Source organism: Bos mutus, chromosome X (genome assembly GCF_027580195.1).
Source record: "Bos mutus isolate GX-2022 chromosome X, NWIPB_WYAK_1.1, whole genome shotgun sequence".
In the NCBI taxonomy this organism is placed as follows: Eukaryota; Metazoa; Chordata; class Mammalia; order Artiodactyla; family Bovidae; genus Bos; species Bos mutus.
In genome coordinates, this window is record NC_091646.1 from 132092083 (window position 1) to 132106498 (window position 14416).

The 14416-nt window shown below is 46.2% G+C and overlaps 1 protein-coding gene across 2 annotated transcripts in view; it reads left to right on the forward strand.

The window, feature by feature from the left end:
- Positions 1-14416, forward strand: part of LOC138986416 (uncharacterized) — a 100163-nt gene that overhangs the window by 61942 nt on the left and 23805 nt on the right. For both annotated transcript variants that reach the window (XR_011463269.1, XM_070366097.1), the window contains exons 4-5: positions 7066-7150; positions 13672-13784. The gene's annotated coding sequence lies outside the window, so the exon portion shown is untranslated. The remainder of the gene's footprint in view (positions 1-7065; positions 7151-13671; positions 13785-14416) is intronic.

A 14416-nucleotide genomic window follows, 5' to 3' on the forward strand; every position in this document is an offset into this window, starting at 1 on the left:
AGGAACATTTCATGCAAAGATGGGCTCGATAAAGGACAGAAATGGTATGGACCTAACAGAAGCAGAAGATATTAAGAAGAGATGGCAAGAATACACAGAAGAACTGTACAAAAAAAAAAGATCTTCACGACCCAGATAATCACGATGGTGTGATCACTGACCTAGAGCCAGACATCCTGGAATGTGAAGTCAAGTGGGCCTTAGAAAGCATCACTACAAACAAAGCTAGTGGAGGTGGTGGAATTCCAGTTGAGCTATTCCAAATCCTGAAAGATGATGCTGTGAAAGTGCTGCACTCAATATGCCAGCAAATTTGGACAACTCAGCAGTGGCCATAGGACTGGAAAAGGTCAGTTTTCATTCCAATCCCAAAGAAAGGCAACGCCAAAGAATGCTCAAACTACCACACAATTGCACTCATCTCACATGCTAGTAAAGTAATGCTCAAAATTCTCCAAGCCAGGCTTCAGCAATATGTGAACCGTGAACTTCCTGATGTTCAAGCTGGTTTTAGAAAAGGCAGAGGAACCAGAGATCAAATTGCCAACATCCGCTGGATCATGGAAAAAGCAAGAGAGTTCCAGAAAAACATCTATTTCTGCTTTATTGACTATGCCAAAGCCTTTGACTGTGTGGATCACAATAAACTGTGGAAAATTCAGGAAGCAACAGTTAGAACTGGACATGGAACAACAGACTGGTTCCAAATAGGAAAAAGAGTTCGTCAAGGCTGTATATTGTCACCCTGTTTATTTAACTTATATGCAGAGTACATCATGAGAAACGCTGGACTGGAAGAAACACAAACTGGAATCAAGATTGCCGGGAGAAATATCAATAACCTCAGATATGCAGATGACACCACCCTTATGGCAGAAAGTGAAGAGGAACTCAAAAGCCTCTTGATGAAAGTGAAAGTGGAGAGTGAAAAAGTTGGCTTAAAGCTCAACATTCAGAAAACTAAGATCATGGCATCCGGTCCCACCACTTCATGGGAAATAGATGGGGAAACAGTGGAAACAGTGTCAGACTTTATTTTTCTGGGCTCCAAAATCACTGCAGATGGTGACTGCAGCCATGAAATTAAAAGATGCTTACTCCTTGGAAGGAAAGTTATGACCAACCTAGATAGCATATTCAAAAGCAGAGACATTACTTTGCCAACAAAGGTTTGTCTAGTCAAGGCTATGGTTTTTCCTGTGGTCATGTATGGATGTGAGAGTTGGACTTTGAAGAAGGCTGAGCACCGAAGAATTGATGCTTTTGAAGTGTGGTGTTGGAGAAGACTCTTGAGAGTCCCTTGGACTGCAAGGAGATCCAACCAGTCCATTCTGAAGGAGATCAGACCTGGGATTTCTTTGGAAGGACTGATGCTAAAGCTGAAACTCCAGTACTTTGGCCACCTCATGCGAAGAGTTGACTCATTGGAAAAGACTCTGATGCTGGGAGGGATTGGAGATAGGAGGAGAAGGGGAGGACAGAGGATGAGATGGCTGGATGGCATCACTGACTCGATGGATGTGAGTCTGGGTGAACTCCGGGAGTTGGTGATGCACAGGGAGGCCTGGCGTGCTGTGATTCATGGGGTCGTAAAGGGTCGGACACAACTGAGGGACTGATCTGATCTGATGTACTTATTGCTGTTTTCTTAATTGTTTTGTGCTTATTTTTGTAGATCTTTTTCTTGTATTTTCTGCATAGAGAACTTCTTCCAGCATCTGTTGTTTTATAAAACATTCTTGGGCTTCTCTTGCAGCTCAGCTGGTAGAGAATCCTCCTGCAATGCAGGAGACCTGGGTTAGACCCCTGGGTTGGGAAGATCCCCTGCAGAAGGGAAAGGCTACCCACTCCAGTATTCTGGCCTGGAGACTCTACCTACAGTCCATGGGGTTGCAAAGAGTTTTATAAAGCTGGTTTGGTGGTGCTGAATTATCTTAGCATTTGCTTGTCTGTAAAGCTCTTGGACAGGTTCAAGATGGCGAACAGGGGGAGCTCTTGGACGGGTTCAAGATGGCGCACCGGGTGAGCTCTGTCGTGGGTGTTGGCTGGTCGTCACCCTTTTCTCTGAGATGCATTGACCAAGTTTTCCTAAAGGTGGATCTTCTGCCTTTTGGGGGCATTTAAATTGGAGCTGTTTTCCAATACTTGCAGGAGTAGCTTGCTCTTTCCCTGCTGTGTCTTTGAACTTTGCCTGTTACTGTTGGAGATACACCCACACATATATAAACACACACACGCACATATACATACACATATACATGTATATATACACACACACATACTCACATATACATATATATGTATGCCTGTCCCCTTAGCAATATCTGGATATGCACATGGGCTTCCTTGGTGGCTCAGCTAGTGAAGAATCCGCCTGCAATGCGGGAGGCCTGGGTTGGATCCCTGGGTTGGGAAGATCGCCTGGAGAAGGGAAAGGCTCCCCACTCCAGTATTCTGGCCTGGAGAATCCCATGGACTCTGTATAGTCCACGGGGTCGCAGAGAGTTTTATAAAGCTGCTTTGGTGCTGCTGAATTCTCTGAGCGTTTGCTGGTCCGGGAAGCTTTTTGTTTCTCTGTGGACTCTGACTTAGAGACCCTTGCTGGGTAGAGTCATCTTGCTTGTTGGTTACTCCCTTTCATCAGTTTAAATGCTTCCTGCCAGTCGCTTCTAGCCTACAGTTTCTGCTGAAAAATCAGCTGGTAAACTTATGGAGATCGCTTTGTATGTGGTTGTTTTTCCCTTGCTGCTTTTAATATTTTTTTTCTTTGAATTTCATTTTTGTTAGTTCGATTAATATGTGTCTGAGCGTTTTTTTCTTTGGGTTTATGCTCTGTGGGCCTCTCAGCACTTCCTGGACTTGTGTAGCTGTTTCCTCTCTCATGTTAGGGAAGCTTTCAACCATAATCTCTTCAAGTATGTTCTCAGACCCTTTCTCTCCTCCTTCTGGGACCCCTATCATTTGAGTGTTGGTGCGTTTGAATGTCGTCCTGGGCGTCTCTGAGGCTCTCCTCATTTCTCTTCATTCTTTTTTCTGTATTCTGCTCCTCAGAAGAATGTTCCGAGGACAAGAATATTCTCCTGAGAGGAATACAGAATCTTTCTCTCTTCCAGCTCACTTACCTGTTCTTCTGCTTCAGTTATTCCGCTGTAGGTTCCTTTCAGTATATTTTTTTCATTGCAGTTATTGTGCTGTTCATCACTGTTTTTCTCTTTTTCTTCTAGGTCCTTGTGAGACATTTCTTATATGTTCTCCAAAACCCCTCCGTTCTATTTGTGAGATTTTGGTTAATTCAGTAAGCAGTACTGTGAATGCTTTTTCAGGTAGAAAATTAGCTATTTTCTCTTCATGGATTTGGTCTTGTAGGTTTTGACCATGTTCTTTCATCTTAACATATTTCTCTGTCATTCCGTCTTGGTGTACATCGTTCTGTCTTGCTGGTTGTCTGTCCTGAGGCGTCCAGTGGTGTAGCTTGTGGGCAGTTGGGTGCAGCTGGGCCTCTGTGCTGAGATGAGGCCCTGTGAGGAGATACGAACTCCACGTTCTCCTTTTGAGCCATATCGACTCCATCCCAAAACAGAGAGCGTACTGAGCCTCCAGTAAAACAAAAAGCAGGGTCTTATAGAAAGATTTGCACACCTGTGTTCATAGCGCCGTTCACAACTGCTGAAGTGTGCCAATAAACCAAGATTCCAAGGAGGGATGAATTTATAAGGAAAAGGTGGTCCACCCATAAAGGGAATATTACTCAGCCTTTAAACAGGCTTTCCTGGTGGCTCAGATGATAAAAAATTTGCTTGCAATGTGGGAGACCCAGCCACCCACTCCAGTATTCTTGCCTGGAGAATCCCATGGATAGAGGAGCCTGGCGGGTTACATACAGTCTGTGGGACTGGAAAGAGTCAGACACAAGTGAGCGGGTTTTACGTTTAAAGAGGAAGGAAATTCCGGCAGAGGCTAACGATGTGGAGGAACCTCGAGAACTTTGTGATTGTTCAGTCGCTCAGTCGTGTCCAGCCCAGCGACTCCACGGACTGCAGCCCGCCAGGCTCCTCTGTCCACGGGATTCTCCTGGCGAGAATACTGGAGCGGGTGCCCATGCCCTCCTCCAGGGGGTCTTTCCGACCCAGGGATCCACCCCTCACCTCCCGCATTGGCAGGCGTGTTGTTTACTGCTGAGCCATCTCGGAATTATGCTCAGTGAAATAAACCAGACGCAGGAGGGCACATACTATATGGTTCCACTCGTGTGCTCCCTGGAGAAGTCAGATTTAAAGGACAGGAAGATGCTGGTTGACGGGGGCTATGGGGCTACAGTTTAACCGCAACCCTTTCCATTTTCCGAGAACAGTGAGTCCTGGAGATGGGTGGTGCTGTGAGTTCCAGAACCCTGTGAATGTACTTAATGCTACTGAACTGTATGTTTTTAAATGGTGAAAATTATATATTTTATTTTATGAATGGTTCACCACAGTAAGTTGTGTGTGTGTGTGTGTGTGTGTGTGTGTTTTACAGAAGTGGGGAGGGGACTCAAAATGGCTCAATAAAGCTGTCCAAGTTCTTCGGAGCTCACTGGCTAGTTCCTAGAAGGCAGAGACTCAGTCTTTCCTAGAAAAGTCAGCCTTAAGTGACCCCATGTTCCTCAGAGCCTCCGTGAGGCTGCCCAGCAGGTGGGCAGAAGCCAGTACAGCCAGCTTCCACTGAGTGACGTACAGCTTGCCAAGCTGTGACGGGTAAATGAGGATTTCTGTGTGCCAGTCGGCCAAATGCATTGACGGGCTCTTGTTTCCTCTCGGGAGAAAGCAGAGAAAATGGCCTCGTAATTGGAAGAGTATGTTTTGGGGGGAACAGGGCAGATGGTCGGGACTCAATTCTTGAGCCCACAGTGGGGAGAAACCGAGGAGATATGCTTTTCTAAACGTAACACAGACTCGTGTTGTGTTATAAGGGATATTTTGAAAACTCCTAGTCTGGGGAGGAAAAAAAATAAAGAGTCTTTGAGAGCCGATGGACTATAGCCCACCAGGCTGGTCTGTCCATTGGATTCTCCAGGCAAGAGTCCTGGAGTGAGTTGCGAAGCATGCCCTTGTCCAGGGGATATTTCTGATCCAGGGATTGAGCCTGGGACTCCTGCCCTTCAGACAGATTCCTTGCCCCCCCCTGAGCCACCAGGCAAGCACTGTTTTGCAAACATAGAGCAATCCAATGTCATGAAAATTCGACTGCTCTGTGCAACCTTGCCTCCCCAATTGAGTATGTGGAACCCCTTTACAGACCAGGCAGGATATCCCTGTGAGTGGACCGGAAATTGCCCAGGAAATCTGATGAGGCCCCTGTCAGATCTCAGGTGTGTTCACCAGGAGGCATGCTGCGGCCCTGGAGGCAGAGGCTGTGTAGGAGGGAGCAGTGGGAGGCAGGATTCTGAAGCGGCCTCAAGATGTCTGTTCCCCAGTGCACACGCCCTGTATAATCTCCTCCTTTGAAGTGTGAGCACGGCGGATGTCAGCCCCCACCCCCCGCCCCGTGACCATGTTGCAGTGGGTGAAGTTGAGCCCATCAAAAGGAGAGGGGTGGTGGTGGGCCTGACCTCATCAGAAATGCCCTTTAAAGGATGATGGCTTTTTTTTTTTTTTTAATGCTTTGTCTGTTGTTTTTATTTTTTTTATTAATTGAGGTAGAGTTGATTGACAGTGTGGTATTAGTTCCAGGTGTACGGTAAAGGGATTTAGCTTTATATACATATACATACATATACACACGCATGCCTGCTAAGTCACCGTCAGTTGTGTCCAGGGCTTTGCGGCCCCATGGACCGTAGCCCGCCAGATTCCTTTGTGCATCTATTCTCCAGGCAAGAACCCTGGAGTGGGCTGCCATCCCTTCACCAGGGGCTCTTCCCCACCCCAGGGATCAGACCTGCATCTCTCATGCCTGTGTGTATACACACAGACACATATATACATACAATGTGTATCCTAAGAGTCTTTTCCCTTATAGCTTGTTACAGAATATTGACTCGATACTGTGCCATTCAGTAGGTCCTTCTTGCTTATCTATTTTATATACAGTAGTCTGTATGCTAATCCCAAAGTCCTAATTTATTCCCTCCCCTGCTTCCCCTTTGGTAACCCTGCTGCTGCTGCTGCTGCTAAGTCGCTTCAGTCGTGTCCGACTATCAGACCCCATAGACGGCAGCCCACCAAGGTCCGTGGTAACCCTCAGTTTGTTTTTTAGTCAGTGGATCTATTTCTGTTTTGTACATAAGTTCATGTGGTATCACTTACATGTGGGACCTAAAATGACAAAAAATGAACTTATGTACAAAACAGAAATAGATCCACATGTAAGTGATACCACATGATATTTGTCTTTTGCTGTGTGGCTTACTTCACTCAGTATGACACTGTCTAAGGTATCCGTATTGTTCCAAATGGCACTATTTCATGTTTTTCTTATGGCTAAATAATACACCACTGTCTGTCTGTCTCTATGCTTATATTTATACACACACACTCGGGGCTTCCCAGGTGGCTCAGTGATAAAGAATCTGCCTGCCAGTGCAGAAGCCACAGGAAAAATGGGTTCGATCCCTGGATCAGGAAGATCCCCTGGAGGAGGAAATGGCAACTCACTCCAGGATTCTTGCCTAGGAAATCCCATGGACGGAGGAGCCTAGTGGGCTACAGTCCATGGGGTCCCAGAGAGTCGGACACGACTGAGTGACTCAGCACAGACACACACAGACACACACACACAGCACATTTATAAGAAGGTAAATTCTGCCAACTAGAAGGAACTTGCCATTTCCTTCTCCAGGGGATGTTCCCCACCCAGGGATTGAACCCACGTCTCTTATACCTCCTATAAATATATACATACACACACACACACACACACCACATTTAAAAGAAGGTGAATTCTGCCAGCTAGAAGGCAGAATTCTCTTCCAAGTGGAAGAGAAGCTCGACCTTCAGGGGAAAATATGGATCTTAACAGCTGGTTAAAATATCGAACACGATCGACTCTGCTAACTCTACTATTGCATTTCAACCCAATGGTCCGTAGGTGAAACACGGAATACTCTGACCCTGGAAACCTGTCTGAATCAGGCAGCACGTGTCTGTGTGCAGCTGAAATAACAGGACAGCAGGTGAGTGCAGAAGCAGGATCACTTCCCCCACCCTGGGTATGGGTCTCTTGAGGCTGCAGAAAGCGGTTCAGGGTTAAGCACCGCTGAGGTCTCTGGTGTGTCTCAGAGCCAGGGTATTTCACAGTGGAGGCTGCCTCTTCAATATTCAGATACGGCAGTTCACATGCAGGGAGATTCCCTGAATGAACCCACGTGGCGATTAGACAACTTCAGCAAGTCCACCTTCACACGGGCGGGGTCTGCCGGTGAGGGGAACATCCTGTTGCTTGACCTGGTCCATTCACCTCATCCTCACTTCTTTTCTCGATGTAACAGAAGCATCAGGCACCAGTGGTCACCAGCACATGTGTGGCATTATTTTAACAGGTTTAGAAAAAGCCCCTTTGTGTGGAGGTGGGGGGTTTCCCTGATAGTTCAACTGGTAAGGAATCCGCCTGCAATGCAGGAGGCCTCAGTTCGATTCCTGAGTCGGGAAGATTCCCCTGGAGAAGGGACAGGCAACCCACTCCTGTATTCTTGGGCTTCCCTGGTGGCTCAGCTGGTAAAGAATCTGCCTGCAACGCAGCAGACCTAGGTTCGATCCCTGGGTTGGGAAGATCCCTTTGGAGAAGGGCATGGGTATCCACTCTAGTATTGCTACCTGGAGAATTCCATGGACAGAGGAGCCCGGCAGCCTAGTCCGTGGGGTTGCAAAAGAGTCAGACATGAGGTAGCGACTAAACAGTGGGAACAAATTGGGATGAACAGTCCCAATCCCATTTTCCGAACAAAAGCTGGTCAGAAAACCGGAGTCATCCACCGTAACCCATCCGTGACTAACGTCATTGGTGATGGAAGACCGCTCTGCATAGAAAAAGAGGGTTAGTTCCCCAAAACAAAGGCAACTGTGTGGACTTTGGAAGAGGCAAGACCAGCAAAAGTCCACCAGACTCGGTGCCTTAGCTCCAGATGCTGTAACAAAACGTCAGAGACCAGGCTAAATGACAGGAATTCATTCTCTCACAGTTCTGGAAGCTCTGGAAGTTCGAGATCACAGCGTGGGCTGATAAAGTCCCGACGCAGGCTCTCTTCCTGGTAGACACGTGGCTGCCTTCTCAGAACATCCTCACGTGGTGCAGAGAAGAGAGATGTGGTCTCTTTCTCTCCTTATGTGTGTGTATGTGTGAAGTCTCTCTGTTGTGTTAGACTCTTAAGACCCACTGGACTGTAGCCCACCAGGCTCCTCTGTTCATGGGATTCTCCAGGCACGAATACTGGACTGGGTTTGCCATGTCCTTCTCCAAGGCGATCATGGGAGCCCCACCCTCAAGAGGTCATCTACATCTCATCACCGCCCAGCTTCTAACACCATTGCACTGAGGGTCAAGGCCTTCAACGTACGAATTTTAGGTGAGGGACACCGTTCGGTCCGTACAATGCAGCCTTTCCTATCCTTGTAAATAGCATCGTTCAGCTGGTCAAAACAAGACGGAAGCTTGATTCTTCCTTCTCCACCAGACTCAATACGTTTCCAAGCCTTGCCAGTTCTGACCATCACATACAGTTGCTGTGTGTCCACTTGTCACCACCCTGGCAGCCACGAGCTGAGACCCAGCCGCCATCGTGCATGTGGACCAGAGCCTTAAGTGTCCTAGGCATCCTAACTTTTGTTGTTGGTCAGTGGCTAAGTCGTGTCCGACTCTTTGTGACCCCATGGACCACAGCACGCCAGGCTTCCCAGTCCTTCACAATCTCCTGGAGCTTGCTCAAAGTCATGTCCATCGAGTCGGTGATGCCATCCAACCATCTCATCCTCTGTCGTCCCTGTCTCCTCCCGCCTTCAATCTTTCCCAGCATCAGGGTCTTTTCCAATGAGTCAGTTCTTTGCATCAGGTGGACAGAGTATTGGAGTTTCAGCCTCAGCATCAGTCCTTCTAATGAATATTCAGAACCGATTTCCTTTAGGATGGACTGGTTGGATCTCCTTGCAGTCCAAGGGACTCTCAAGAGTCTTCTCCAACACCACAGTTCAAAACCATCCATTTTTCGGCACTCAGCTTTCTTCACAGTCCAACTCTCACATCCATACATGACCACTGGAAAAACCATAGCTCTGACTACATGGACCTTTGTTGCCAAAGTAATGTCTCTGCTTTTTAAAATGCTATCTAGGTTGTCATAGCTTTTCATCCAAGGAGTAAGTGTTTTTTAATTTCATGGGTGCACTCAGCATCTGCAGTAATTTTGGAGCCAAAGAAAATAAAGTCGGTCACTGTTTCCATTGTTTCCCCATCTATACACAAGCGTGTGTAAAATCGACAGCTAGTGGGAAGGTGCTGCGTAGCTCGGGGAGCTCAGCTCGCTGCTCTGTGATGACCTAGAGGGGTGGACGGGGCGGGGGGAGGCTTAGGAGGGAGGGGTATCTGTACACGTACGGCTGTTCACTTCATTGTTCAGCAAAAGCCAACACATTGTAAAGCAATTATTCTCCAATAAAAAAAAATTTTTTTTAAAGATGAATATCACCCCCTTAGGTTGCCCCTGACCTTTCCATTCACAGGGACCTTTCTCACCATCTTTTTAATTCCTTAATACACACATCACATTCTTTAGCCTTTAATGTCTTTTTGTTGTTGTTTAGTTGCTGAGGTGTGTCCGACTCTTCTGCGACCCTGTGGACTGTAGCCCCACCAGGCTCCTCTGTCCATGGGATTCTCCAGGCAAGGATACTGCAGTGGGTTGCCATGCCCTCCTCCAGGGGATCTTCCCCACCCAGGGGTCAAACCCGGGTCTCTTACACTGGCAGGGGAATTCTTCACTGCTGAGCTGCCAGGGAAGCCCCTTATTATTGTTATTCACTGCTGATTCCTCCTATTGCAATAGAGGGTCCCTGGGAGCAGGAACTGTCCCTGCTGGGAGTCTGTCTGCACTTCCCAGGACCTGCGTCTCAAGTGAGCAGTTTGTTAGATGGATGAGGGAGGGGGTGACGAGGGGGAGGGGGTGACCGGTCTCACCTGCCTCCCGTCTCTATCAGCAGAATCTCGCCCTCTCCCACCCACAACCAGGATGTCTTCCTTCTGCTCCTCTCCCTGAGTAACAGTCCATCCCCCAAGGCTGATTTCATAGAGCAAATTTTAATCCAGACGGTAACTCCCTCCTTCACATTCAATCTCCAATTAAAATCTCTAATAAGGGTTTCAAAGATGGAGAAGTCAATGTCATCCATGCCTTCAATAAATGATCTAGGCAGCACTCTGATACCAAAATTACAGAAGACATTTTGCTATACATATTGCTAAGTAGGAAAGCAAAAAGAAGTGTCAGTCACTCAGTCATCTCTGACTCTTGAGACCCCATGGACTGTAGCCCACCAGGCTCCTCTGTCCATGGGATGCTCCAGGCAGGAATACTGGAGTAGGTAGCCATTCCGTTCTCCTCGGGATCTTCCTGACCCAAAACCAAATAAAATACAAACAAGAATAATTGAAAAAGAAGGAAAAAAGGAGGAAGGGGTAAATTCGGAGTTTGGGATTGACATATACACACTGCTGCTGCTGCTGCTAAGTCACTTCAGTCGTGTCCGACTCTGGGTGACCCCATAGATGGCAGCCCACCAGGCTCCCTGTCCCTGGGATTCTCCAGGCAAGAACATGAGTGGGTTGCCATTTCCTCCTCCAATGCATGAAAGTGAAAAGTGAAAGTTAAGTCGCTCAGTCGCGTCCAACTCCTAGTGACCCTATGGACTGCAGCCTACCAGGCTCCTCCATCCATGGGGTTTCCCAGGCAAGAGTACTGGCATGGGGTGCCATTGCCTTCTCCGATATACACACTACTGTATGTAAGATAGATAATACACACCGATAAATATAGGGGCTTCCCTGGTTGCTCAGATGATACATCTGCCTGCAATGCAGGAGACTCAGGTTCAGTCCCTGGGTTGGGAAGATCCCCTGGAGAAGGGAATGGCAACCCACTCCAGTATTGCTGCCTGGAGAATACCATGGACAGAGGAACCTTGAATGGCTACTGTCCATGGGGTCACAAAGGTTGGACACTACTGACCAAATAACAAGGTCTTTTTATATAGAACAAGAAATTATATTCAGTGTCTTGTAATAATGTATAAGGGAAAAGAATCTGAAAAATATATGTGTAATAGAGTCACTTTGCTATAAATCCAAAACCAACACAACACTGTAAGCTGAGTATATTCCAACTATGAGAAGAAAAGATTTTCGTAACAAAAATATGATTTAAAAACCTTTGGGATTCAGAGAAAATTGGGGTATTTGATCCCGAGAAATAAGCAGAGATGCAATAGTGTGCACGAAATAGATATACGTAACCTCAGAGTTTAAAGTGTGAATGCAGGCAGTTTGTATGGTGAGAAATCAATTTTTGGTGAAATAGAAAACTGAGGCGGAAAAAAAAAAATGTTTCCAGCATGTAGCGGAGAGTTGAAAATGCTTATGGGGATAAAACATCAACTTAGAGACACTGAGAACACTCACCAAAGCCAAACTGGAAACAGGATTTCCTACAAAGGAATATGAGCTATATCAACCAGAAACACTAACTATAGAAATGATGAAACATGAACGTTGCAAGCCAAGAAATAGAAAAACGACTACATGCTGAGTTCTCAGTGAAAATTTGAAAGAAAACCAATTCTACACGTGTTCTGGTAGCACTGTCCAAACGCTTAAAAAAAAAAAAAAAAAAAAACCCTCTACAAGTGCTCATGGAAAGAAAAGAGTAGCAGAAGAACCAATATTGGTTTGGCTTCATTTCATCTCAGCTGCAAGAAATGACACAATGATATTGGACTGCCAAGCATTGATGAGGGGGAAAAAAATCATTATTAAAGATTCCACAGTGAAGGTACTGTAGAATTATCTTTTACTTCCAAAGTAGTGTTCAAATAAATTTCAGTACAGTTCATACAATTCACAGTATTGTACTCACTATCACTGTGGATGGTGACTGCAGCCATGAAATTAAGACGCTTGCTCCTTGGAAGGAAAGCGAAGACAAACCTAGACAGCATGTTAAAAAGCAGACACCTCACTTTGCTAACAAACGTCCGTATAATCAAAGCCGTGGTTTTCCCAGTGGTCATGTATGAACGTGAGAGTTGGACCATAAAGAAGACTGAGTGCCAAAGAATTGATGCTTTTGAACTGCTGGAGAAGACTCTTGAGAGTCCCTTGGACTGCAAGGAGATCCAATCAGTCCATCCTAAAGGAAATCAGTCCTGAATATTCATTGGAAGGACTGATGTTGAAGCTGAAGCTCCAATCCTTTGGCCACCTGAGGTGAAGAGCCAGCTCTTTGGAAAAGACCCTGATGCTGGGAGAGATTGAAGGCGGGAGGAGAAGGGGGTGACAGAGGATGAGATGGTTGGATGGCATCACTGTCTCGATGGACATGATTTTGGGTAGACTCTGGGACTTGGTGATGGACAGGGAAGCCTGGCGTGCTGCAGTCCATGGGGTTGCAAAGAGTCGGATATAACTTAGTGAATGAACAGCAGTGTATTGCAGTCAGCAACCATCCAGTGCTACAGACTTGGGGTGTAGAGAGGCAACCAGTTTCTAAATAAACGAATATACAGCCAAATAGATTTATGCCCTAAATCAAACATTCTTTGCATTATGCAAATTTTTTGCCTACAGAGCAGTTAGAAAGAGTAAAGAGGGTTTGGTTCTTAATCCACACTTCAAAAAATATCAAAAAAACAGGAAGCAAAACAGATTATGATTTACTAAATTTTTGCAATAATCAGGTCACAGCCAAGTCATCCTTGCCTTCAGATCCTTCAAGCCCTGGAACGCGGATAAAATGTCTTTAATAGGATTTTCTAATAATGACAAAGTAGTTTGCGTATTCTTCTCTGAGGGACAAAAATCAAAAAAAGTTGATCATTATGTGTTTGATACTTTCCTCTGTAAATTAGTGGCCTTGAAAAGTGGGATGGAACTTCCCAGTTGGCTCAGTGGTAAAGAGTCTACCTGCTAAGTAGGAGATGGGGATTCTATTCCTGGGTCAGGAAGACCCCAGGAGAAAGAAATGGCAACCCAGTCCAGTATTCTTGCCTGGAGAATCCCACGGACAGAGGAGCCTGGCGGGCTGCAGTGCATGGGATTGTGAAGACTCGGGCACAACTTGATGACTAAAAACAACAGAAAGGGGGGCAGGTCTTCTCACATGAAAATGTGGAATTGAAATCCATTTTAAGAATGAAAGTATTAGGAGACTTCCTTGGTGCTCCAGTGGGTAACGCTCCGCACTCCCAGTACAGGGAGCCCAGGTTTTATCCCTAGTCAGGGGGTTATATTCCACATGCTGCAAATAAGACATAGCACAACCAAATAAATAAGTAAAATCATCATCATCATCATCATCATCATCATCATTACAGTATTTGCTAAAATCCCCTTAACTGGCATGTGCTACAAAAATAAAAAAAAATTACAGTTTGGGAAAGAGTTCCAACCATCCATGCCTCTACTGAAATGTTTTTATCCTTTTCATAATTTCAGAAACTCGGGAGAGTCCCTTGACTTTACGGACAGCCCTTGTGGATAGGCCGAAAATGGAAGTGGAGTGATCCAAATCGGCAAGTGACTAAATTCGCACGCCATCTCTAGAATCGGTGAATCAGCTCCTGCTGAGTGTGCTTGTCCATGTGACTAAACATTTGTGTGCATTCCATGAACTACTTTGTGGGAAGACATGATTCTTTATATATATATTTTTTTTTTTTTTTGTGATGAGAACTCAGGATTTCCTCTCTCAAGAACTTTTTTAAAAATAATTTTTATGTATTTTTGGCCGTGCTGAGTCTCTCCTGCTCTGCCGGCTTTTCTCTAGTTGCAAAGGAGAGTGGTGGCTACGCTGTAGTTGCCGTGTACGGCCTTCTCGTTGCAGTGGCTTCTGTTGTTGTGAGCCACTAGCACACGTGGGCTTCTGTGGTTGGGGCGCACAGGCTTAGCTGCCCTGTGGCATGTGGGATCTTCCCAGACCAGGGATGGGACCTGTGTCCCCTGCATTGGCAAGCAGAGTCTTCACCACTGGACCATCAGGGAAGTCCCTGGCCATTAATTATACCTGAGAACATTGAAGCAGAATGCCTGAGGCAGGTGTCCCGCAGGTCATGCAGTTCATAGGTGTGGAAGAGTCCGCATGCTTATCCAGACCATGTCTGGATGACTCTGTATCAGTTTGTCTCAATATCTGATCGGCTCATCCAGACCGTGTCTGGATGACTCTGTATCAGTTTGTCTC